Below are 26,495 nucleotides of genomic sequence, written 5' to 3' on the forward strand. Positions count from 1 at the left end.
TGCTTCTTTTTATTTTTATGCAACTGAAATTTTGGGTGCACTGTGGACGGGTCCACTCCATTCCATGTATCATCGCTCCACCATAATTCTGCCCAGCCCCCTTCCCCCTTGTTTGAATTAGTCTCTGAACTCTCAAGGACTATCATGAAGACGTGGTTAAAGTCGGGTGCACAGAACGGAGTGGACGCGCCCACAGTGCACTGCAAACCATATCTGCATAATGATAAAAAGAAACTAAGGATAAGAGGAATGGATTTTCACAAGAAAGGTACTATAGTTATTTTTGGGGGGGCACCTACCCTAAGTGGTGGTGTGCCTATTTTGAAACCCATTTTGTAGGTGACACTCCCTTTTAAAGCAGTCAGCAATATATGTACTTTTAGTACTCGTATACTCAAATAGCAATACTGTATGATGGAAAAATGGATCTTGGTACCCATAGTAAATGGAGTCCACATTACTTTTTAATGCAGTTTAGAGAATGAAAACTACACTCTGGTTGGTTGCCATGGACAGTAAGAACAATTTTTCTTTGAAGCACTTTTGATACATGAATCGCTCTATGTTTAAATGCTGACATCAAGGACTTTGAGATGAGGCTGGTTTCATGAGTGAGGTTCCAGAACTTGGTGTTGTCCTGCATTTTCTGTGCCGCAGGTTCCTGTTTGTGAGCTGGACATTTGTAACTTTAGTTTCCAGTACTTAATTGCATCTCCTCCATTAATGAAAAATTGTACATATATAACTATGGAAATACACTGCAGTGCAGTCATAGATCCAAGAACTGCATCCAAAAACGAGATATATTAGCAGGTTAGAGTTTGTCTATAGCTCTTTATAGACATATAGAATTTATGTTTTCCTAGAAAACCATTTTGAAGGTCTGAATGGCAGAATATATCCTTTATGTTTAGTAGAGTATTATATTTTCACATGAACCATTTCCATATCTGTTCTATCATATTAGTATACCTGTTGTCTACAATTGTTTTTCTAACCTTTCTGGTATATCATTAAAGGCATTGTCCAGACACTCTGCCATAATACCTCGGAAATAACAGCTCGGCCAATCACTGGCTGAGGCAGGTTACCGATACTAGCCAGTAAATGGTTGAATGGTCATTTCCTGTGCTTCGAAACAGAGCAAGAAGTAGAAACAATTAGAAGAGGGAAATAGCGGAATGGGAGCAACAGAGGAACAGTAAAGAGACTATGTTTTCTTTTATTGGGTCAGGTCAGATGGCCTATCTTCAGGATAGGTCATCAATATTTGTAACCCTTTAATGGGAAAATTCAATTTCAGCCTTTCACAATGAGGCAAGCAATGTACTGTAGCTCGCTGTGCTATGCTGGAAATAGTTGAGCGCTTCACTAAGGTAGCATTACCACAGAGAAAGAATGAGGTGGCAGCAGACATGTGACCTGCCGCTCCATTCCCAGGCATAGGACCCCTGGTCTCTTGATCTTTGGGGGTCTTAGTGTTTCAGACCCACACCAATCAGATCTTTCGGAATAAGGGGGTCATTTATTAAGACTGGCATTTTAGACAAGGGTCTTAATAACCCCTGTATCTGGCAGTGGATCCGCCAAAGTTATGAAGAGCCGCCGGTCTCTACATAACTTCGGCGCATCCAGCGCCAGTCTAAATGGGAGACGGCTTCCTAGTTGTCTTATATTTAGACCATTTTCTACACCTAAAACAGACATAGAAAATTATGAATGAGACGGGCCTACCGGGCAGTTTTCTTCCCCACCCACATCACTCCCACTTTTTAGACCTGGCGTGAGTGAGGAAAAGTCGCAGATTGCAGAATAAATAGCCTTTTCACCACATTCTGCACCATAAATATTCCTAATATAGGCATATTTCTGGACAGTAAATAACCCACTGTGTCTCTAATTTGAAACAACCCCTTTATGTATCAGTTGAAATTGCAGACACAGCCCATGGACAAGACTGGCACTGTTTCTCGAAAAGAAGACACATTTTTCCAATCCTGAATAACCCCTTACAAAATATTTTTTATCAATTCTATTTTACAATTTCTTAAAAACACACAGCACTGTGTTACCATTAAATAAAGTAAATTATTTTAGTCCATTACATGTTCTAGGCACATGCTTTATAGCAAGTAGTCATTAAGTAATCTAGAATTGGTTGGTTGCCACATAGAAATATTTTTAGTGTTTACAGGTATTTTTAAACTTGCCATGGGTACATACACTCTAAATAAAGCTGAGGTTTGGGGCCCACAGCATCCCATCTATATCAGGAATAATGTTACTATAGTAAATATTATGATGCTTGGGACCCAAGTTAGGAACCAATGTGATAAAATATCTGAAAACAGATGCCTTATTGCACTGAGATGTATGTTGGGAAAATTAATTTAATCTGCACAGATTAGAAAACAAATTCTGTATATGGTACTTTTCTATTTTATTTCAATGTAATCCAAATTATAGGTAGTCTCTGTGGCTGCTAGATGGCCAATGGAGCCATGTTTCCATTCAAGGCCGACTTCTGGTGTCCTGTACTTCTTTGGAGTCTCTTCTTTATTTCTGCTTTGTTGAAGCTTATGAAGCTTACAAAAGTGAGTGGCAATCTTTGTCACATATTTATTATCAAAATCGGCAGGGGGTAGATGGCCATGGACATTCCTTATTGTTCTGTATGATCAGCCATCTTTTTTTCGGTTCAGAAACGGGCTGGCTTGATTAATTCACATAAAGTGAGTGTAACACTAATAATATAGGAGGCCCAACAATTTTGACTGACACATGCTGTCCTCACTGGAGAACATCTTCAGATATCTTTTATACTTTGGGTTTGTTCCCATCTGCGTTGGAGCCTCAGTTTGGGGCCCCTGTAGCAGATTCCATCAAAAAGAGAGGACAAAATAGTCCTGCAGTAAAAAAAAAAAAAAGTGGACACCGAAACAGAAACCAGAAGAACCCCGTGATAGTCTATGGAGTCTTTTTGGTTCCATTGGTTTTACTTCTGTGTTGGATCCGGCACTTATGTTATTCTCCTTGTTCTTCTCTAACAGAGCAGAACAAAGTAAATAACTGGAAGTGATGTGAATGTGGCATTGCCAACATTCTTAAAGGTAAATTTGGGACATATAAGCTCCTTCCCTGGGAACATGCCAAACACACCTGGAACCACCCATTTTGGGCGTCAGGAATAGGGAACAAAGGTTGCAGTTCTTAGAAGCACCGCTGACAATGGACAGGAGTTGTAATCCAGATGGATAGTATAAAAGACTATAATCTTTATTCTGTCAATAAGTTTCAGGCCTGACAAATGCATCTGTCTGATGCTGATATGCATTGCCAAAGTAAAAATGATTGCTTTCTAGTCTGTCCTTTTTGGGTTACGACTCCTGTCCATCTTCTAAGATAGGTATCGTCAAACTGTGGCCCTCCAGCTGTTTTAAAACTACAACTCCCACAATGCCCTGCTGTAGGCTGATATCTGTAGGCTGTTCGCGCATGCTGGGAATTGTAGTTTTGCAACATCTGGAGGACCGCAGTTTGAGGATGTCTGTTCTAACATCTCCATAGCAGTGATCAAAATAGACCCCCCCCCCCCCCGATGCAAAGATAAAGCATCATTCTTTTGGTGCCCATACACCTTCAATAGCTGCTGGCCAAATGCTGGTTCAGCTGACAGCTATCTCTTCTGCCTCCCTCATACACATACATACTTCGTTTTACTGAGAGTGTATGTGTCTTCAATGGGGAGAGCAGAGAAAGCTGCTGACAGACAACTGTGGCAACAGGTTATCTACCAGGAAAACATAAGTGTTGGGTGTTGAAATTCAGCGTGCCTGTTTCTTCTCACCACCGACATCATCCACCTATTCACGTTTGATTGTTAAGACAATAGTCTAATGTTTAAAGGGGTTGTCCAGGTTCAGAGCTGAACCCGGACATACCCTTTTTTTCAACCAGGCAGCCCCCTTGAGGCTAGCATCGGAGCATCTCTTTTGTTTTCAATAACACACTGCCGGGCCGAAACCTTCGCTCCGCAGTGTGTTCGGTGATGTCACCAGCTCTGATGGGCATGTCTTAGCGCTGCCCTAGCTGTTTTACTGGCTTGGGCAGCGCTAAATCCCACCAATTAGTGCCAGTGACGTCACTGGGCTTCCTGGCAGCCCTATGGAGAGCCCCGGTAGGTCACCGGATATCCCAAAAATGCCTTTACCCTGCACGATTTAGCGCAGGGCAAAGGAGAGTAATCTGAGCATGAACTGCTCTGATGCTCAAGTCAGGGGGGCTGGGTGAAAATGGAGGTTTGTCCGGGTTCAGCTCCGAATCTGGACAACCCCTTTAATAGGGATCTTTATTCCATATAGTGCTCAACTGCCCTCAACAATCCAGTCCCTTGGATGAAAGTCCAGCATCATGTTGATTGGACCGGTTTTCCTTTATTGTAACACTGTGGTGTCTAGAGAGGTAACCATGGGAATGCAGAGGTTTCTGACGCCTATCGGTCCCAGTGTCTGAGGGGACCATATAGCTCCTTCAAAAAGCAGTATCATAAATGGATGTGATAGGATGAGACACTTTTGCAGATTCTGCATTGGAGCCCAAAGCTTCTCTTTAGTGGGTATTTGGAGAAGAAGAGCCTTTTCACGCTGCAATCACCATTCCACCATGTGTTGTTTTTTTTTTTTATCATGGTTTAAGTCCTTTCTGCTTCAGCAGTTGAAGGATGGAACTGTGTATGTGCGTCCACCTACTGCCATCGCTCATCCTCATAGTCAGTCATTGTTTCTCAGCAGCAGAGTGCTGTTTATATAGCACGAACTGCTGCCCGAAAATGATGATTGAGGTGTCCGCATGAACGATTGTTAAACGACGAGCGATTCACTTGCTCATCAGATTGTCTGCGGCACCTTTACACGAGCGTTTGTACGAAATATGAAAGTTTGTTCCTGATCGGGCAGTGTAAATCCAGCTTTAGTATCTGTTTGGTTCTAGTTGTACATGTTCACTAGGAAACAATAGCGATTTGTTACACAGTACAGGTGAAACTTGAAAAATTAGAATTTCGCGCAAAAGTCCATTTATTTCAGTAATGCAAATGAAAAGAAATTGCATTAATGCAGCTTAAAATTAGAATTTTTTGTGAAAGTTCAATATTCTAGGCTCAAAGTGTCACTCTAGTGGGCTAATTAATCCATACCCCCTGAGCAAAGAGTGCCTCAAAATTGAGACTTTGGGATTTCATAAGCTGTAAGCCATAATCATCCAAATTATAACAAATAAAGGCTTGAAATATCTCGCTTGGCATGTAATGAGTCTATCTCATATGTTAGTTTCACCTTTAAAGTTGCATTACTGAAATAAATGAACTTTGCACAATATTCAAATTTTTCGAGTTTCACCTGTACCTGGTTTAATGAACATTTGTGTATCTGGTATGTTCAGTTGTATTCTGCAAGGATGAGATTCCTCTGTGTGTGGGCTTGGTTCTCTGCAAGGAGGTGGTAATTCAGTTTGGGGCTTGGCTCCTCGTTTCTGGAGACCTGTAAACTGAAGCTCCTATGAGACTGGATTTGTCATGACCTGTAATATATCTAAATGTCCTCAGGAGCTGTAACAGTTGACTTTATATTTACTTTGTGGTGACACGTAAAACAGTCAGGGCAATGGTGTACGAAGTGGATTTGTGTGTCTGAAAATAAGTGAATTATAAGTAATCCATGTCTACAACTCAATGCACTGATAAGAACTCATTACTAGTATTTACTGTGCGCTGTGAAAATATGATAATTATCACCAAAATGATCTAATCGTGTACCAGCAGCCTCAAAAACATCATGGACACCTCTATTTTTTTCACTGACACAGGAAAGTTGTCTATTTTTGCGGACTGTCCAGGCATTTCTGGACAGTTGGCAACCATGAGCTTTACCATACAGTGATTACACTTGGACTGTCCCAGTGGTTGGACCCCAATGATCAGACCCATATTCTCTATCATATGGATAGGTTATAAGTTTCAGTCTTGGGCAAACCCCATGTACTGTTTTGTCATGTCTTGTATGTAAGTTTTGTCTTCTAATTATAGACCTATCACTAGATAATTAGTATGATTAAGTATTTCTAGTCAGCAACACCTCTTAGGAAAAACTCGTTATATATGTGATGAATATGGCGCCGATGACTATAAAACAGTCTGCTCTTTTTAATGATGGTTTTAATTCTTGTAAAGTAGGAGTCTGTAATATATTGAATTGAATTTTAAGCATCCAAGAAGGGCAATATACTATTGCATCCTTTTACTGTTAATATTGTTTAGCATTGATTTAGTATTATTATATTGAACAAAACCATGTTGAAGTTAATTCCTAACTAATTTAGGACACAGAATGTCTGTCTGTGCTTTACACAGACCTTGTTTTAGATTGGCTCTGTGTAATTCTCTATTTGCCCTGTGGTGGTGCTATGTGAAAATGTAACACTTGCTGCCTGATCCCTCCACACTTTACAGTTGGCGGTTAAGGGTCCCAACTGCTTCTCGGTGGTTCTTTTAATTAAATGAGAAGCACAGAACCTCAAGTTTTTTTTCCGCTTGCAATAGAGGAGGAAGTATTTGCATTGGGTTAATAAGTAACAAAATATGAAAAGCAGTGCAAATTTACTTAAAGGGCTTCTGTCACCCCACTAAAGTCATTATTATCTTTTTTTTGACTACTTAAATTCCTTATACTGCGATATATCAATATATAATGTTTTGCTCATTTTCCTTCAGCAGTTTCTTAAAAAAACAGACTTTTATAATATGTAAATGACCTCTCTACCAGCAAGTAGGGCGGCTACTTGCTGGTAGCAGCCGCATCCTCCTTTCATAAAGACGCCCCCTCCTCATGTTGATTGACAGGGCCAGCGAACGCGCTCATCTTCTGGCTGGCCCTGTCTGCGTTCAAAATCTGGCGCCTGTGCCGTTCCCGTCAGTCGGCGCAGGCGCACTGAAAGGAGGACGCTCACTCGGCCGCTCCATCCTCAATGCGCCGATGACGTCACATCTACACCCGGCACAGGCGCACCGAGGAAGGAGCGACCGAGCGTCCTCCTCTCAGTGCACCTGCGCCGTCTGAAGACAGCTAAGGCGCAGGCGCCAGATTTTGAACGCAGACAGAGCCAGCCAGAAGACGAGCGCGTTCGCTGGCCCTGTCAATCAACATGAGGAGGGGGCGTCTTTATGAAAGGAGGATGCGGCTGCTACCAGCAAGTAGCCGCCCTACTTGCTGGTAGAGAGGTCATTTACATATTATAAAAGTCTGTTTTTTGAAGAAACTGCTGAAGGAAAATGAGTAAGAACATTATATATTGATATATCGCAGTATAAAGAATTTAAGTAGCCAAAAAAAAGACTTTAGTGGGGTGACAGAAGCCCTTTAAATTCTTTATATTATATATATTTATATTTTTAGCTGTACTTACTCCTACAGTGCCAGCAAAATGCAAATATCCAGGAGAATATATTTTTGATAACCACTTTGTACTCTCTAGGTATTCCCTTCCAATTTAGAAGGTGTCTGGAATGTTTTTCCAATAGTCTTGAAGGACACACATAGGGTTTAGGTCACACAGAGGTGACACACTCCAAACCTCACCGTCTTTGTCAGAAGGCTCTTACCCAGCCTCCAGGGTTGTTTTGGGTTGTGTCCTGTCAAAAACAAAGTGACTGCTTACAAAACGTAAATCAGACAGGACGAACGCTACAGAATGCTGTGGAAGCCATGCTGGTAACAGGTACCTTCCATTCTAAGCATTTTGCTTTTGTGTATTGCTTGATGTTCTCATGAAGGTACAGCAATTGGAACAAAAAATTAAATAAAATGTGGACTCAAAGAATAGATTTCCACTGGTCATTTTTAGTCATGGATTATTTTTCGTGCACTACTGTCTGTCAGGTAGGTGCTCATGGAAAAGACGAGACCATAGTTGCAGTATTGAATAGTCCACAGCACTCCAAGAGGAGATATTAGTCAAGTGGTGCTTCAGCTAGTATGGTTTCCTCCAAACATGTGATGAACAATAGGTAATGTTTCGATCTTAGTGGATCTTTGTCAGGAGTATCTGTATGGAAATGGAGGCCAGGGAAACCAGAGTGTGTATTAGCGAAACTATGTGGTGTGGGAAAAAATAAAAAAATTATATATATATATATATATATATATATATATATATATATATATATATATATATATATATATATATATATATATATAGTGGAGGAAATAATTATTTGACCCCTCACTGATTTTGTAAGTTTGTCCAATGACAAAGAAATGAAAAGTCTCAGAACAGTATCATTTCAATGGTAGGTTTATTGTAACAGTGGCAGATAGCACATCAAAAGGAAAATCGAAAAAATAACTTTAAATAAAAGATAGCAACTGATTTTCATTTCATTGAGTGAAATAAGTATTTGAACCCTCTAACAAAAAAAGACTTAATACTTGGTGGAAAAACCCTTGTTTGCAAGCACAGAGGTCAAACGTTTCTTGTAATTGATGACCAAGTTTGCGCACATTTTAGGAGGAATGTTGGTCCACTCCTCTTTGCAGATCATCTCTAAATCCCTAAGGTTTCGAGGCTGTCTCTGTGCAACTCTGAGCTTGAGCTCCCTCCATAGGTTTTCGATTGGATTAAGGTCCGGAGACTGACTAGGCCACTCCATGACCTTAATGTGCTTCTTCTTGAGCCACTCCTTTGTTGCCTTTGCTGTATGTTTTGGGTCATTGTCGTGCTGGAACACCCATCCACTGACCCATTTTCAGTTTCCTGGCAGAGGGAAGGAGGTTGTCGCTCAGGATTTCACGATACATGGCTCCGTCCATTTTCCCGTTTATGCGAATAAGTTGTCCTGTGCCCTTAGCAGAAAAACACCCCCAAAGCAAAATGTTTCCACCCCCATGCTTGACGGTGGGGACGGTGTTTTGGGGGTCATAGGCAGCATTTTTCTTCCTCCAAACACAGCGAGTTGAGTTAATGCCAAAGAGCTCTATTTTGGTCTCATCAGACCACAGCACCTTCTCCCAGTCACTCTCTGAATCATTCAGGTGTTCATTGGCAAACTTCAGACGGGCCTGCACATGTGCCTTCCTGAGCAGGGGGACCTTGCGAGCCCTGCAGGATTTTAATCCATTGCAGTGTAATGTGTTTCCAATGGTTTTCTTGGTGACTGTGGTCCCTGCTAATTTGAGGTCATTAACTAACTCCTCCCGTGTAGTTCTAGGATGCTTTTTCACCTTTCTCAGAACCATTGACACCCCACGAGGTGAGATCTTGCGTGGAGCCCCAGAGCGAGGTCGATTGATGGTCATTTTGTGCTCCTTCCATTTTCGAACAATCGCACCAACAGTTGTCACCTTCTCTCCCAGCTTCTTGCTAATGGTTTTGTAGCCCATTCCAGCCTTGTGCAGGTCTACAATTTTGTCTCTGACATCCTTGGACAGCTCTTTGGTCTTTCCCATGTTGGAGAGTTTGGAGTCTGCTTGATTGATTGATTCTGTGGACAGGTGTCTTTTATACAGGTGACTAGTTAAGACAGGTGTCCTTAATGAGGGTGACTAATTGAGTAGAAGTGTCTAACCACTCTGTGGGAGCCAGAACTCTTAATGGTTGGTAGGGGTTCAAATACTTATTTCACTCAATGAAATGCAAATCAGTTGCTATCTTTTATTTAAAGTTATTTTTTCGATTTTCCTTTTGATGTGCTATCTGCCACTGTTACAATAAACCTACCATTGAAATGATACTGTTCTGAGACTTTTCATTTCTTTGTCATTGGACAAACTTACAAAATCAGTGAGGGGTCAAATAATTATTTCCGCCACTGTGTATGTATGTATGTATGTATGTGTGTATGTGTATGTGTGTGTGTATATATATATATATATATATATATATATATATATATATATATATATATATATATATATATATATATAATCTCACCTTTTGAAATTTTCATCCATGTTGATGTTGCATTCCTCGCGTGACCACTGCAGTCAAGCCCTGGTCTTAGTGGTCATGTGTGCAAAAATCGCATGTCACTGCAAAGGTAGTCAGAAGCCAGTGATTGGCTGCAGTGCTCATGTCAATGGGGACGGAAAGTCATTACTTCAGGTCAGAGGTACTTCAAAAGGTTACTACCTCTATTGAATTTTACTTTTTGGTTAGACTATCCCTTTAAAATTTATAAACAATAATCTGTTAAAAAAATACATTTTTAGAGGTTTTGTGTATTCTAAATTTTTGTTATATCATTAGGGATTCGCTCTGGTAGGCAGGGTAAGCGGACACAATATAGAGGCAAAAAAAACAGTTTGTAAAGAAAAACTTTTGTGTTTATTCACACATAATGTATAGCACAAAATGCAAGTCACTTTGCAGTCTTGGTGTTTGTTCACACACACGAAAAGTTCATAAAGCAAGAAAGTTACCTTATCTTCTGGGTGTTAGTTCACACACTGCTGGCAGTTCTGCCTCATCAAGTCCATAAGCAGGCTTTAGGAGGCCTGTTTCCCTACACCTGGGTCTCAGCCCTCCAACTTGGCACAAGCCTCAGATCCCAACACAGAGATCCCCTCTGCTGATCCCAGCTATCTTTTAAAGGCAGCTAGGTGTTGCCAAAACCCCGGACCAGCACCTGAGATCCAGTCTGGTGTTTGACCCCACCTGGCCGCCAATCAGTCCAGCAGCACACACTAGGAGGAAAATACCTGTTTTCCCAGACAATACCCTTCACTGTGTCACATACCCCCCCCCCCCCCCCCCTTCCCCACACACACATCTGTCTTCCGACTAACAAACTCCCTGGCTCTTGAGCCTGTTTAGAGGAGAGGCTGTCAGCAACTTTTACTGTGGCAACCGCTTCTCTTGCATCAGACAGAAAGGCCGGAGGTTTGAGTAAGGTGACATAGTAAACCTGCTCCAGCTTTGTAGTTTACATCTCAATTTTCTCACTTACCATTTAGGGCCGCTTCCACCTAGCGCAGAACTTACTGTCCACAGGCGGCCCACAAACCAAAACCGGATCTCCCCAGCTAAAGTTATGGACCCCACATGCTCAATTATAGGTCCAACTCTGGGCTTGCTGAGCTATCTTCCTATGCTCCCTACCTATCCTATTCCGTGGGCTTGTCTCTCCTTCATCCACTGGACCTACTGTGGACCCCTCCGCCTTGGGTTTTCTGTGTTCTAACACCTCAACTGGGCCAGGCCTCGCTACTGGAGCTTTCCCTATTTCTCGGATCAGTATGTACAATGGCCGGCCACAGGGCTGAGAACAACAGAAAGTCTCTTCCTAATATCAAGTCATAGTGCATGCTCGTAGTTACGGCCACCTGATGGATCCGCCTGCCGGCACCCGTGCTTTGGGACACCAGAGCAGTGGGGTGGTACTCTTTTAAATCTCCATGTATGCTGAGCACCCCGACTTTCCGGCCCGTAAACTCTGTGGGTTGTACCAGGGAAGCCCTCACAAGGGTCACCTGACTCAGAGTCCAGCAGAGCCACCATGGGAGTGACTCGCTCCTCCACCAGACACAAAGGTTCATTATTGAGAGTTTCTGGAGTGTTTGATGCACCAACCCTTCTGGCATACCATGACTGTCAATACCCAAAGTTTACGTCCAGGGGTTGTACCAGGTGGGGACAGTCGGCCGGTACAGGGCCAGGCTCATGACACCGCCAGCAGATTATCAGGTTCCGATCCCCAAAGGGCACATCCCGTGCGGTCTTTCTCAGCTCAGGCCACCGGGTCTGGGGCGGGGATTTTCTGGATTTCGTTACACCCTTCCCCAGAGTTCCTCAGTAGCCCTATACTGTTCGACCAGGTCTGACATCTCCAGGGCACTAGTAGGAGACATCTGGCCAACCCAGTGTTGGAGGGGTGGTGGCAATGCCCTCCAGAATTTGTCAGCTACAATACGGTCCAGCATAGCAGTCTGACTCCGTACATTAGTGGTAGCTAATTTTGCAAGAGATGCAGAAAATTATAATACTGGGGTCTTGCTGGCTCCGCACCCACTGGGCCCGGACCAACACATTCATCCCCAGTCTCGCCAGGATATCACCCTTGACCTTATAGTAGTCTACCGCTTGCTCATCCGGTAAATCAAAGTAAACTTGTTGGGGTCCTGATGCCAGGAACTGAGCGATGACCTCCCACTGGTCTCGGTAGACTTTCCCTCACGACCACCTTCTCGAACACCGCCAGGTAGATTTCAACGTCATCCGTCGGTGCCATCTTGGGGATCGCCTTGCAGACTGCTTTCAGACTGCTTTCAGACTGCATTGTAGACTCCCTGAGATACTCCTGTCTTCTCTAAGGCCATCACGTGTTGCAGCAGCCGCTGGTTCATTTCTTGCTGTCGCTGATTAGCCTCTAGCAGTTGTCTGTTAGTCTCCTGCTGCTGCTCAATGGCCTGTTGTTGCCTTAGGCTGGCCTGCACCAGCTGCTTCATCATCTCCTCCATCTTGTTCCGTGATGCTGTATGCAACTTAGCAGGCTTAATCCAGGACATACAACAGAGCCCGAAAAAAATGCTATAAAAATATTTCTGCTTTACGCCAGCCTAACTGCGATTGGCCGCATCCTCCACCAATTGTAGGGATTCACTCTGGCAGGCAGGGTAAGCAGACGCAGTACAGAAGAAAAAAACTATTTGTAAAGCAAAACTTCAGTGTTTATTCACACAAGGTATAGCACAAAACGCAAGTCACTTTGCAGTCTTGGTGTCTGTTCACAAACACAAAGTTTATGAAGCAAGAAAGTCGCCTTATCTCCTGGGTGTTGGTTCACACCCTGCTGGCAGTTCTGCCTCGGCAAGTCCATAAGCAGGCTTTAGGAGGCCTGTTTCCCCTACACCCGGGTCTGAGCCCTCCAACTCTGCACAAGCCTCAGATCCCAACACAGAGACCCCCTCTTCTGATCCCAGCTGTCTTTTAAAGGCAGCTAGGTGTTGCCAAAACCCCGGATCGGCACCTGAGATCCAGTCTGGTGTTTGACCCAACCTGGCTGCCAATTAGTCTGGGAGGAAAATACCAGACAATTTCCCAGACAATTACCTGTTGACTTGATTTTGGAGGACAGTGTTAGTTTCCTTCTCTCAATAATCTTTCTTTATGATAAGATATGAGATTGAGATAGAGATAGATAGAGATTATATATATATATATATATATATATATATATATATCTATATATATAAATCTAATATATTTTTTTTATTTTTTTTTTAACAGAAGCCTAGTTTTAAGAAGAAGCGGTCTTTGTGTTTGTCCCGTTCTGGTTCTGCACAAATATTTCACTTTCTTTGAGTGCCATCTGTTTTTATGTCTTGACCGATATTCTAAAATAAGTTCAGTAATCGAATACATTGACAATCCAATGAGAAATGCTGTAAATGTTCACGCGATTAAGAGGTGGGGCAGGGATTGGAGCACCAAAGGTTGTTTGCCTCCTGGGTCCAAAAATGTTAATCCAGCCGTGTTCATGGAACTTAAATGTTTAGCATTTTTCCAGTGTCTTTTTGTCAGTCTATTGATCTGTGCCTTTGGCAATCTTTTGTGTACTCTAGTAGTCAATGTAATCTGCAGAATGTGGACAGAGAAACTAGATTGACAAGCTAATAGTTTGGTCCCTCTAGGCAATGAATGTAAGATATAGAACCAATTAAACTCTGGGAACAAAATGTCTTTTTCTTTGCCAGTCCCACACCTACATTGCACACTCCGTGCCATCGGCAGGATCAGACTGCCACACTGACAGACAGATCTTGTCTTGTGACGGGACTGAAATGATCAGGTCACTGTCCTGACCAGGATGCTGAATTTATGCACATGTCTATCTATTCACATCACTGGTAACAGTGATATACCGGCTTTTATATTACATTAAATCACTATTATCATAGTGACCAGTATATGGGGACTGCAGGGAACACGCCTATAATGGGGTAGATTTATCAAAATTGGTGTAAGGGAAAACCGGTGCCCATATCAACCAATCATATTCCACCTTTTTATTTTACAAAGGAGCTCTGAAAAATGAAAGGTAAAAGCTGATTGGTTGTTAGGGGCAACTAAGACAGTTTCCCTTAACATTAGTTTTGATAAATATCCCCATTAAAGGGGTTCTCCAGGAATTATGAAAATACTTAAATATTACTTTATTATAAATATGTTCTCAAATAACTTTCATTATTTTTCATGGCTCGTTTTGTCTGGGGAGGAATCGGGGGAAACAAAATGGCCACTGTCCCATTAGTTCACACAAAACCTGTCCTGATCACACATGAGGACAAGTTTCTTTACAACACTGAGGTAAAGAGCTGCCTGATCCTCCTCTCTACTTGTAAGGCTAGGTCTACACGACGACATTTGTCGCGCGACAAATTTTATAATGGCAGTCTATGGTGTCGCACTGCAACATGCGACATGTTGCGACTGCGACGCGACAGTCGCAGAAAAATCCATCTTGAATGGATTTTCTGCGACTGTCGCAGTCGCAGCATGTTGCAGTGCGACACCATAGACTGCCATTATTAAAATTGTCGCGCGACATTGGTGCAACAAAATGTCGCGCGACAAATGTCGTTGTGTAGACCTAGCTTTAGGGATTATGATCCTAAATATAGATAAGATCTTCAGCTGAATCGCTGGTGAATTTAGTTCATGAGAAGACATGAAGTACATAGAGGGGGAACAGGACAGGCTGTGGTAATGTTATGCTGTGGTAATGGAGACTGTAAACAAGAGCTGCTGCTCATTAACCACACCTCACCTCCTCTCATGTCTCCTCATCATCTCCATTCCCACAGAGATTCACCTGTATTCAGGATCATGATTCCTGACAAGCAGAGAAGTAAGGAGGATGAGGCAGCACTATGGCTCATTGTGGTGAAGTAACTTGTCCTCCTGTGTGATTAGGACGGGTTCTGTGTGTACTGATAGGACGGCGATCATTTTATTTCTTCTAATGATTGCTCCCTAGACAAAACAAGCCATTCTAAGTAATGAAAGGTACTTGTGAATATATTTATTATAAAATAATATTTAAGTATTTTAATTTTTTTAATTCCTGTAGAACCCCTTGAATGTGTTCCCTGCTAACCTGTCCTTCAGCGTAAAAAAAATAAAAATATTAATATAAATAAGACAAAAAAAATAATTAAAAAGCAGTTAAACCCTCAAAGTGCACGACTCTCTGAAACCAATATGCACAATTTAAGACCTTCTGTATGACACAAACAGGTTCCTCGTGACTGTCAGGTGCTCAGGTGTTAATACATTCCTGTCAGGCTGTCTGTGCGTGATACCAAACATATGATAATTAACCCCGCCAACAATTTTGGCCTGTTCTAAATTGGTCCCATCTACTTTTGTGCCTTTACTGAAAAATTCCTGCACTTGTACAGTTTTTGATTTTTATCATCAACCTTATACGATATATTTATCATTTTACCTTATACGATATACACAGATTTGACATATGCATGAAATAACTTTTTTTTTGTGCTAAATATTACTTGTTGAACAAACTACCTATTGTCTCCATTAACAATATACACCAGCTAATATTAAAGCCAGGTCAAAAGGAGGGTGGTTAAATATACTATATGACTAACAGTGTTATAACAAGTAATATGAGAGTCTTTTTAAAGGACATCTGTCAGCAGATTTGTACCTATGACACTGGCTGACCTGTTACATGTGCACTTGGCATCTGAAGACATCTGTGTTGGTCCCATGTTCATATGTGCCCGCATTGCTGAGAAAAATTATGTTTTAATATATGCAAATGAGCGTCTAGGAGCAACAGGGGCGTTGCCATTACACCTAGAGGCTCTGCTCACATATAGATATGGCGAGCATGCTGAAGATACTTTGTCAGTTTACTGCTGTTGTGGTGAAGATTAATCTGAAAGAAAACACCTGTTATAATACTAGTGTGTAGGATTGGGATAACAGAATGACAGCTCTATTGTTCTCTTGATAAGCCACGAAAGAGTATATTGATTAGCATAATGTGAGATGCTCTAAATGAGTCGCACATTACCCCAATCTGACTGGAGTTTTGGCCTGACTGAGTCAAGTGGGACTGTGTGCTGTGCTAAAAGTCTAAGCCAAGAGGAAGTTAGCCATTAATTCTGATCCCAGTCATTGAACCACTCTCAGATGTCTCTGTCTAGCAGCTGTGGCACCTGTGAGGTTTGTCAGAGGAAAGGGGCCCCCTCTGACCTCCAATTGATACCACCCTCTCCTGTGAAATTGCAGGGTGCGAATAAACTATTGAAGTATATGGTATAGGCATACAATCACAGAGGGAGCAGTCTGAGAGAGGGAGGCGGAATGGGGAGCAGTCTGAGAGAGGGAGGCGGAATGGGGAGCAGTCTGAGAGAGGGAGGCGGAATGGGGAGCAGTCTGAGAGAGGGAGGCGGAATGGGGAGCAGTCTGAGAGAGGGAGGCGGAATGGGGAGCAGTCTGTGAGAGGGAGGCGGCCCAAATGGAGCAGCCTATGTGAGGGAGGCGGCCCAAATGGAGCAGCCTATGTGATACAGGGGGCCATGGGGAGTAATCGGTGAGAGAGGGAGGGATTGTTATCTTGGACAACATGAATGAGGAAATATTCCCCTCCAGAAGCAATGATGAGAATATCTCTGTACATATGCAGTCAGATAGAATATGGCACAAATTTGTTCTACATAAATTAGACAGAAAAATAACCTGTACGCCTTCTGATGCTAAAATTAAGGAATCGTGGTGCTGTTTTAGCGCTTCATCCACTTTGCATTTTTCCCCGGACTTACACTAGATTGTGTGTGATTGGGCTGGATCAGAGGCATGGTTTATCATTTAAAAAATTCTGCTTGTGATGCATGTGTTGTCTCTTTTTTGCATTCTTTCGAAGTTGAGAGGTATAGCTGCATATTATATATATCTCACACACACACACACACACACACACACACACACACACACACACACACACTCCTTGCAACAGATTTTTATTGCATGGGAGGATGCCTAGATATTGTGGAGAAACCCTATATTCATGCTTAGGAGTCTCTGTATCTGTGGCAGGACTGAGACACAGGCAGTATCCCTGTGTAGTATGAATAGGTCTGAAATGCGTAAGTGGATCCATGGGTGAGCACTTTGCAAGATGAGAAGACCTAATAAATATGACATACCTTTTTTCATACTTCAGTGATACCTGCACCAATGTAGATCATCAAGACTAGTGGGTGGATGATTTATTGCAGAGCTGTGACCTGAATTACAAACTGAACATCCCTGTTTGCCCCATTACCTGCAGCACTTTTGGGAGCTCAGCACCCTGTCACCTAAATTACACGTCAGCACAGACCTTGGCTGCTGCTTTTTCTTCTGCAGATGACTTATAATGCTGCCCCAGGGGTATATAAGGTGGTGGAGGAACCCCCTCCGGTTGTATTTGGATGTATTAAATTTTTCAGCATAGAATATGTTTGTATGTCTGAATAATGCCTAACCTGTTTTTCCAGCTTCATGCAGGTTGTGCTTATATGTAGGCAAGCAATTACTATTGTTTTTATTGTATATTGATATATGTACGGTATATACTGTTCATATTCTTATTGTACGGATTCTGATGGCTCTCCTAAGGTCGGTGTAGTTTGCCTTTGTTGCCAAGCTAAGATGGCGCTGGAGAAGTATCACTTTGGGAGCTACACACTTATTTAGACCCGATGAAGCATACACATGGAGAAAGTAGGTTAAAAGGGATCGCCCTTCTCACTGGTAGAGGGTGTATACCTATAGTAGCGAATGTGTAAAGACAGGTTGTTCTTTACTAAAGCATAGCAGTGGAGCAAAGGCCATAGGTAGGTTGAGATTGTGCTCTCAGCCAAGGCATGGCAGCGGGTGGTGACAGTGTTTGCCCACAGACAGAGCATCTGAGAAGAGGGTGTAGGTAGGAGTTTCCCTACAACAGTATTAAAGCCTACATGTAGACCCAGGGCTAAGACATGACCACAGTATACCCATATATTACCAAACACCAAATCAGGAGGGGAAAATCACCATAGCCTGCATTGCCACCATTCCCATCTGTGAGTTTGGCCATGCAAACCTGTATCCAAATTATGCAACATTCAAGAAAAGTACCTCTCACGGAGAAGACTATTTTGCACCCTGTGCTGGACACAATCAGTAAAATTGTTGTTGCTATACCGCACCTGAACATGTCAGGCGATCCTCTTGTGAAATCTCCCGTTGCCTACCTATTTTCCCTCGTTTTACAGGTCTTGAGACCCTGGGAGTGCTGCTGGTAATAAATCTATTAGTACGCTAGGAAACTGCCTGATGGTAGCAACTCACCCCCCACCCCCTTACCACGCTTGTAAAAAAAAATATATACAATGTCTCACAAGATGCCGCCCCATAATAAAGCCACCCTAGGCACTTGTCCCCAGGTGCCTAGCAATAAATTACTGCCCTGGACTTCTATAAGTGTACACATAAGTCATTAGTACACGGACTAAGAAGCAGAAGAATGTGGTTCATTTTCTTTACATCCATTGAAAAAAAACATTTGTTTCATTAGAAGACCAACTTAATAAGTATCAGCTAATTTAGATCAAGTCAGACAGCTGGTTTTAATTTTCCTGAGGCTTGTAGTCGTCGGTGTATAAAGACTCTCTCGATCTCGCTTCATCAGTGTTACTCTGTTACAACCAACAAATAGTCACGCTGTAACATCATTCTGTAAAGGAGGTGTGCATGTGATTATGGAGACATAATGCAGCAGCGGATGAACACAAAGCAAGTCTAATGGACCGTGCAGTCATTACACAAGTATTCTGATAGACTTGGACTCAGATGCATTTTTATTCATTTTCTACATTTCTATTTAGGTTTTTTTTTTTTTTTTTTTTTTTTTTTTTTCTTTTCTCGAGTGATGTTCCGGCATCTGGTTCCAGTTTTTGTATAACTTGCATGAACCTGATGAAATATAAGCTGGCCATACACATTAGATGTCAGCCAAATCCGCTGTATTTCAGTGGTACTGGCTGACCATCTAATATGTATGGGGGACCCCCAACAGGAAATGATGGGGAAGAGATGGATCAGACATTTTGGAATTTAAAATGTTGGATCCTTTTGTTCTTCGGGAGGTAAAGAGGTGTCTGGCAGCGACTTTCTCCCCTCTCTCCATTGACCTGCATGCATGTATATAGGGCAATCTGGAGAGACAGCTGTCCACAGAATGAGTGCTTGGCTGACAATCTCCTCATGTGGCAGGCGCAGCACTATGAAGTGCCTTTTACGCTTTGGCATTAGAAGAATTTTGATATCTTTTGACTTTTCGTCTAACCAGACTGTCTATTACTCTGTAATTCCTCTAGCGCTGTTCTATGGAAACAGTAGGTTTAAAGAGCACACAAAATAACTTCCTTATTAACTTCAACTTTTCTTCATATACAGATGAAACTAAAAAAATTTGAATATCATGCAAAGTTCATTTTATTTCAGTAATGCAACTTAAAAGGTGATACTCATTACATGCAAAGTGAGATATTTCAAGCCTTTAGTTGTTATTTGGGTGATTATGGCTTACAGCTTATGAAACCCCAAAGTCTCAATTTTGAGGTACCCTTTGCTCAGGGGGTATGGATTAATTAGCTGACGAGAGTGACACTTTGAGCCTAGAATATTGAACCTTTTAAAAAAAACTAATTTTAAGCTGCATTAATTCAATTCCTTTTCATTTGCATTACTAAAATAAATGGACTTTTGCACGATATTCTAATTTTTCAAGTTTCACCGGTAACGCTGCTGCCTCTGTAGCAGATAGGCCATGTAGAAAACACGTGTTGCATAAAGATTCATAAAATTGTGGTATGCATAAGATGGTGGTTTAACTGTTCAATCTTGTCATTCAACATAAAATGGTGGATATATTTCTCTCTTCAGTATCTGTGTTCTCACTTTAAGTTATTTAAGCACTTTATGATCTCTCTGAGAGGTATATCTGAGGTCTAACTAATAGATCACTTGCTGAATTTGGTCGCAAATTGCAGTATGATCTGGTATGGTTGTATGCAATTTGGATTACAATATGGAATTTGATTTTGGATTGAGAACTTTGTAGTTTGCAATTGGTGGAACTGTAAGTAAACACACATAACTGGTTCAGTATACCATTCTAATCGCTATATTAACAGTAGGAACATTATTTAACTGTTTTAAATACCTATTTTGGCCTCTCTGCTTCCATAAAACTTAGTGGAGTGTGTGTCTGTTCAGCTCCTCTCTGGTGAATAATTATTCCAGCAGCTCCTGCTAGGGGAATTTCCCACACAGGCTGTATTTCTTTTTTCTTTCTTACTAACTTATATAGCGCTGACATTCTGCTTTACAGATATTATAATTTGCTGTCCCCAGTGGAGCTCACAATCAAGTATGTGTGTGTGTGTATGTGTATATATGTGTGTGTGTATATATATATATATATATATATATATATATATATATATATATATATATATATATATATTTCATTTTCATTCCCTTAATTTGTTACTATTTAGACAAGCTCCTTTTACTAGCAGGAATATGGCAAATAATGTGAAGGGTTGCAGAAAATTATAAATTCAATGTCCTTGCCCTGCATTCCATCAGCAGATTACTGTCTGCTTGAGGCCCAATCCACAAAACGCAGTCTTTTGTAGTTTTTGATGCGTTGCAAAGATCTATAATGCTGTGAGGTAAAGGGATTCTCTGGGCTTTGTTGAAAAACCTGGAGTGTTCTGACCCTGTGAAGGAAAGATAGTTTTATCAGTAGTTACCCTTCCAATGCACCACTGATGCCACCATTTCTGCTCCACTCAGACCGGCTGTAGGCTCTCCTGCTTAGGTTCTGAATCTGGACTGTTTGTGTTCCATGGGTCTTCCTGTTCAGGTGCATATACAATGGGGAACACATTCGCTTGGGATGTGAGCAGAAGAGCCTGTGGCCAGAGTGAGCGGAGTGGAGATGGCGACATTGGCAGCAGGGCCTGTGCAGAAAGCGCTAGTCTTGATAAATCCCTAAGTTCTCATGTAGTCCTTATAGGTCCATATGACTGAGTTGTAGGCACTTTGGGTGTGGCTATACAGTCAGTCACTGAGCAGAGACATAACTTGAAGCTCCTGGATACTTATGCCTCATTCACACGTCAGTGTTTTTGTTCAGTGATTTCCTTTAGTGACTGTGAACCAAAACCAGGATTGGAGCCTCCACAGACATAAGGTCTAAGGGAAAGATCTGATCCTGTTCTGTGTTTTAGAGCCGCACCTGGTTTTGGCTCACAATCACTGATGGGAAAACAATGACCAAAACACTGACTTGTGAATGAGGCATAACACAAAAATCTGTAGCGGAGCCCCTACTGATTGTTAATATGTGGAAGGGGGGCCTTTGGGGTTATTCTTTTCAGAGCAACAGCTCATTGAATATCCTGCCGCCACCACTGAGATATTCACTGTAGTGATTGCTCCTCCAGACTTGACATTTTTCATTTGACCTGTCCCTGTACTTCCCACCAGGTAAGGCTTGTGCACTTTCTCCACATTCCCTTGCTGCCTGACAGATCACATTCTCTGTGAGATACTTTATCCCATGCAACACTTACGTTTTCGTCATCATTCAAAAATGTATTGTTTGTTTGGAGAAAGCGCAAGTGTGTTTTATTGCCCTGGAATACGGTACAGGAAAGGAGTGGTGGCCTTCTGGAGTTTTGGACAGGAAAATGCATTTTCTGCTTTGTAATTGATTCTGGTGTGGGGTTTGTGAACATTGTTGTGGCATTTACTCATGGAAATTGTCATAAAATAATATGGAAGCAGTTTATCTACTATGTTAAAGGGGTTTCCGAGATTCTGATATTAAAGGGGACCTTTTACGGGTCCAAAAAATATGAACTTAGTAGCAGCCTACATAGAGCGGCACCCAGGGATCTGAGTGCACTTACTATTCTTCCTGGGTGCCGCTCCGTTCGCCCTCTGTGGCCCCCGGTAATTTCTCAGCATTCGGTCCACGTAGGAGGAGACGCCAGTGTCTCACCTTCTACCCGACAGCAGCGCTGTCCAATCACAGCGCAGAGCTCAGAGCCAGGGAGAAAAAAAACCTCCCTGGCTCTGAGCTCTGCGCTGTGATTGGACAGCGCTGCTGTCGGGGAGAAGGAGAGACCCTGGCGTCTCATCCAACTAGACCGAATGCTGATAAATTAACGGGGGCCACAGATGGCGAACGGAGCGGCACCCAGGAATAATAGTAAGTGCACTTGGATCCCTGGGCGCCGCTCTATGTAGGCTGCTACGAAGTTCATATTCTTTGGACCCATGAAAGGTCCTCTTTAATGACCTATTCCCAACATAGGCCATCAATATCCGATTTAAGGGTGAGTGCCACGGCCTCCTTGTAGTTTACCAAGAACAGCACCGTCCATTGGATAGAGAATAGGACTGAGCTGGGCCATGTGACCGATGAACTTGACGTCACTGGCCGTGGTGCTCACAGGAGGGATGTTGTGAAAGTTGTAAAACATGCCTGTGTTTAGCATTTAGGAAACATACCTGATCAAAACCAGTAAACCCACTCAGCCACTGCCCAAAATGTAAGTGCCTCATACAGTTAAGTGGGCAAAGTGTACGCTTCAACTAAACTGCTGTCTGCTCTTTATACCCAAAGTCACCTTCAGACAACCAATATTACCCCTTTTTCCCCAAGGGCTTGTCAAAAAATTATGTACAGGTGTTCATAATATGGGTCTTATAATGTAGTTGTCCACGTTAATTACATATTTGCTCCACACCACCTAACTCTAGAAATCATTATGCAGTGAGTGCCCCCTAGTGGCATCTACCAGCACACAGAATTCTCTGGCTATGCTGCTGCTCCTTCTGCTAGCAGGCAGGCCCCTATTATGTTGGTTTCTGGTTGCTGTACCCAGGGGCATAGCTAAAGACTTATGGGCCCTTGTGCAAGAAGAGGTCAGCTTGGGCCCCTATTCTGAGTGCTTTGTGGGCAGGGGAAGGGAGGCAAAAAATATATATAATGCTGGAGTTTTCTTATGTGGCACAAGTGTCTTTGGGCCCCCTTGTGCTGTTCATATACAGTAGTGTTTCAATCTGTCCTGCTCATATCTAGTGTTTCTTACTAAGTAGCCGGTCCGAGTTCTTTGTACTGATGTACAGACTGAATCGCTCACTATTCTAGTGCTTGACGGACATTTTTATATTATCCACTAGGTTACTACAATTAAAATGACAGAAAGATATAAAGAAAAGCGTGGTTTGTTTTGCCAAGCCTTCATATTGGCACCAGAATGCGCTCAGCACTGAGCTGATGTCACGGTGCAGTTCACCGTGTGTTGCCGTGCAGGCTCCCTAGCATACTGGCTGCAGGCTCCCTAGCATACTGGTTGCAGGTTGCCTCCTGTGCTGGCTGGTTGCTAGGGCCTGCGTGCTGGCTCCGGTATCTAGTGTGAGCCTGCCCGTGTACGTGTGTACCCCTTTGACTGTATTTGTAGTCTGTTCAGTGTATGCTGGTCCCCAGGGGCAACGTCCGGTTCTGTTCCTGTGTGTCTGTCTGAGCTCCGGTTCTGATGGGGTTAACTTCCCCTGTCTGCTGTGCCTGGGTGTGTCTTCCCAGGTGCCTCGTTGCCCAGCTAGATAGACCTGTAGCTGTGCTCCTGAGGGTCAGTCTTTGTCAGTCTGTCCCGAGTCCTGTCTGCTGCTAGGTTGTACCTCATGTCTGTTCCTGGGGATTTTCAGTTACCCTTCTGCGTGGTGTCGCCTAGTTTTGCATGGTTAGTCTGTACCTGCTCTGTTCTGGTGTATTTGACATGTCCTATTCTGTCTGTACCTGCCCTGTATTATGTTATGTTCCTGGTCTGTTCTCTGTTCGCCTTTGGAAGAGGGTCCCTGGCTTCCCCGGAGGTGGAATCGCCATCTGTGTGCAGCTCTGCCTGGGGCCGCTTAGCTTCTATCGCTTGCGGCACAGGTAACTGCTTTTGCCTTGTGTGTCTGTGGTATCTGATCTGTATCGCTGTCTGACTCTGCTGGACCAGCTGCCACTGACTCTGTTTATGCTCTGGAGTTGCCCCTGGCAACTACCGTGGTTCAAGTCTATCCTCACCACCAGAGGCGCTAGTGAAGACCTGGTGTTGCTTAGTTACGCCCCTCCAGGGTATTGCCAGTCAGTGGCACAGTGGGTACATGCCTGCTGGTTTGTTACAGCTGGATAATGTGAGACAGACTGGTTGCTAGGGATGCACTGCCTGACAACCCCTTTTAAAAAGCTGTTATTAGGCAGTGTGCCCCTAGCAACCAGCCTGACCTACAGGATAAATCTGGATTGATCATAATTGTCACAATGCTGACAGCAAACGAGGCTGTAGCTTGGTTGTAGACTACTTCTGTCCATTTCTCTTAGGCCTCATGCACACGACCGTTGTGTGTTTTACGGTCTGCAAATTGTGGATCCGCAAAACGTGGATGGCGTCCGTGTGCGTTCTGCAATTTGCGGAATAGCACGGACAGCCATTAATATAACTGCCTATTCTTGTCTGCAAAACACTGACAAGAATAGGACAGGTTATATTTTTTTGCAGACCACGGAAGGTGTGCATGAGGACTTGGGCTACCTGCACATGTTGCGGATTAGGCTACTTTCACACTGCCGTTTCTGGGTCCACCTGTGAGATCCGTTTCAGGGCTCTCACAAGCGGCCCAAAACGGATCAGTTTAGCTCCATTGCATTCTGAATGGATAAGGATCCGCTCAGAATGCATCAGTTTGCCTCCGTTCAGTCTCCATTCCGCTCTGGAGGTGGACACCAAAACGCTGCCTGCAGCGTTTTGGTGTCCACCTGGCGATGCAGAGCCAAACGGATCCGTCCTGACTGACAATGTAAGTCAATGTGGACGGATCCGTTTTTACTGACACAAAATGGTGTATTTGAAAACGGATCCGTCCCCCATTGACATTCAATGTAAGTCAGGACGGATCCGTTTGACTTCGACTTTTTTTTTTTTTTTCACAGAGTAATGCAAACAGATCCGTTCTGAACGTATACAAACGTTTGCATTATCGGTGTGGATCCGTCTGTGCAAATACCAGACGGATCCGCACCAAACGCAGGTGTGGAAGTAGCCTTACATGTTTTTTTTCCAGGCAGATTATCATGTGGAAAAACTGCAGCAAAATATAGAAAAGTGTATGAGATTTCATTTTAGTTTTTCTTTCCATGTGGAAATTTACCTGCCATGCGGATTTCGAAATATCACTCTTTACCATGTAAGCAGAAAAAAAGCACAAAACCACAAGTAACACATGTGTTTTTTTTTTTTTTTTGTGGAAACGCATATGCGTACAAAATTCATCAGTGTACGTTTACCGTATAGCCTGAGAAAGCTAGTAGCAGACCAGTCACCCAATGGAGACCAGTTGGGCCAGTATAAGTCAGGGATACCATTTCTCTTTTACTGTATAAAACCCCCAGCTAAGGCTACTTTCACACTGGCGTTTTGGCTTTCCGTTTGTGAGATCCGTTCAGGGCTCTCTCACAAGCGGTCCAAAACGGATCAGTTTTGCCCTAATGCATTCTGAATGGAAAAGGATCCGCTCAGAATGCATCAGTTTGCCTCCGTTCCGTCTCCATTCCACTTTGGAGGCGGACACGTGCAGCGTTATGGTGTCTAACTGACGAAACTGGGCCAAACGGATCCATTCTGACACAATGTAAGTCAATGGGGACGGATCCGTTTTTTATGACACAATAGAAAACTGATCAGTCCTCCATTGACTTTCAATGGTGTTCCAGACGGATCCATCTTGGCTATGTTAAAGATAATACAAACTTCTGAATGGATTCAGACGTTTGTATTATCTGAACGGATCCGTCTGTGCAGATCCATGATGGCTCCGCACCAAACACGAGTGTGCAAGTGGCCTTATATAAAATATGTCAAGTGGTATGCATCTATTTGATGGGTGATGGAAATCCACCTGATAAGTGTGAAAAGAGACTTATTAATGACTGGTGCAGAACTTCTCTCTCTATCTGGCAATCTGCTGATATTGCCGGAAGCTGCAGACAGCCAAACATTGCAAATGATTGGGCAACCGCTGTGCCAAGACAGAGGGAGCTGCTCTTCAGCGACTTTCCACCGAGGCTATAACAGAAGGCGGCAAACTGGGGATTCCCATCTGAGAGGTCCGTTTAAAGGTTTTCTGCACTTAAGGTTGTAGCTATAATTCACCCACCACCTAATGTAAGAGAATTGAAACAGCCGCATAGGCAGACCTCCCAAGTGTCCTTACTTTTGATCCAAGTCTCCCTATCCCTCTTTCCTTCTTAAACGTCCCTCGGGTATAGATCTATATTATGACATTTACAATATCGATCCAGAAAGTGGTTCCTATCCGTATATTAG

The 26,495-nt window shown here is 42.9% G+C and overlaps 1 protein-coding gene across 2 annotated transcripts in view; it reads left to right on the top strand.

Moving 5' to 3' along the window:
* EMP2 (epithelial membrane protein 2) overlaps nucleotides 1-26,495 on the top strand; it is a 62,093-nt gene that overhangs the window by 21,818 nt on the left and 13,780 nt on the right. Inside the window, exon 1 of one of the 2 annotated variants that reach the window (XM_044303620.1) lies at nucleotides 23,755-23,867. The exons of the other annotated variant lie outside the window; for it this stretch is intronic. The gene's annotated coding sequence lies outside the window, so the exon portion shown is untranslated. Of the gene's footprint in view, nucleotides 1-23,754; nucleotides 23,868-26,495 lie in introns of those variants that run through there. 2 annotated transcript variants of the gene reach the window in all.

Source organism: Bufo gargarizans, chromosome 8 (genome assembly GCF_014858855.1).
Source record: "Bufo gargarizans isolate SCDJY-AF-19 chromosome 8, ASM1485885v1, whole genome shotgun sequence".
Lineage (NCBI taxonomy): Eukaryota > Metazoa > Chordata > Amphibia > Anura > Bufonidae > Bufo > Bufo gargarizans.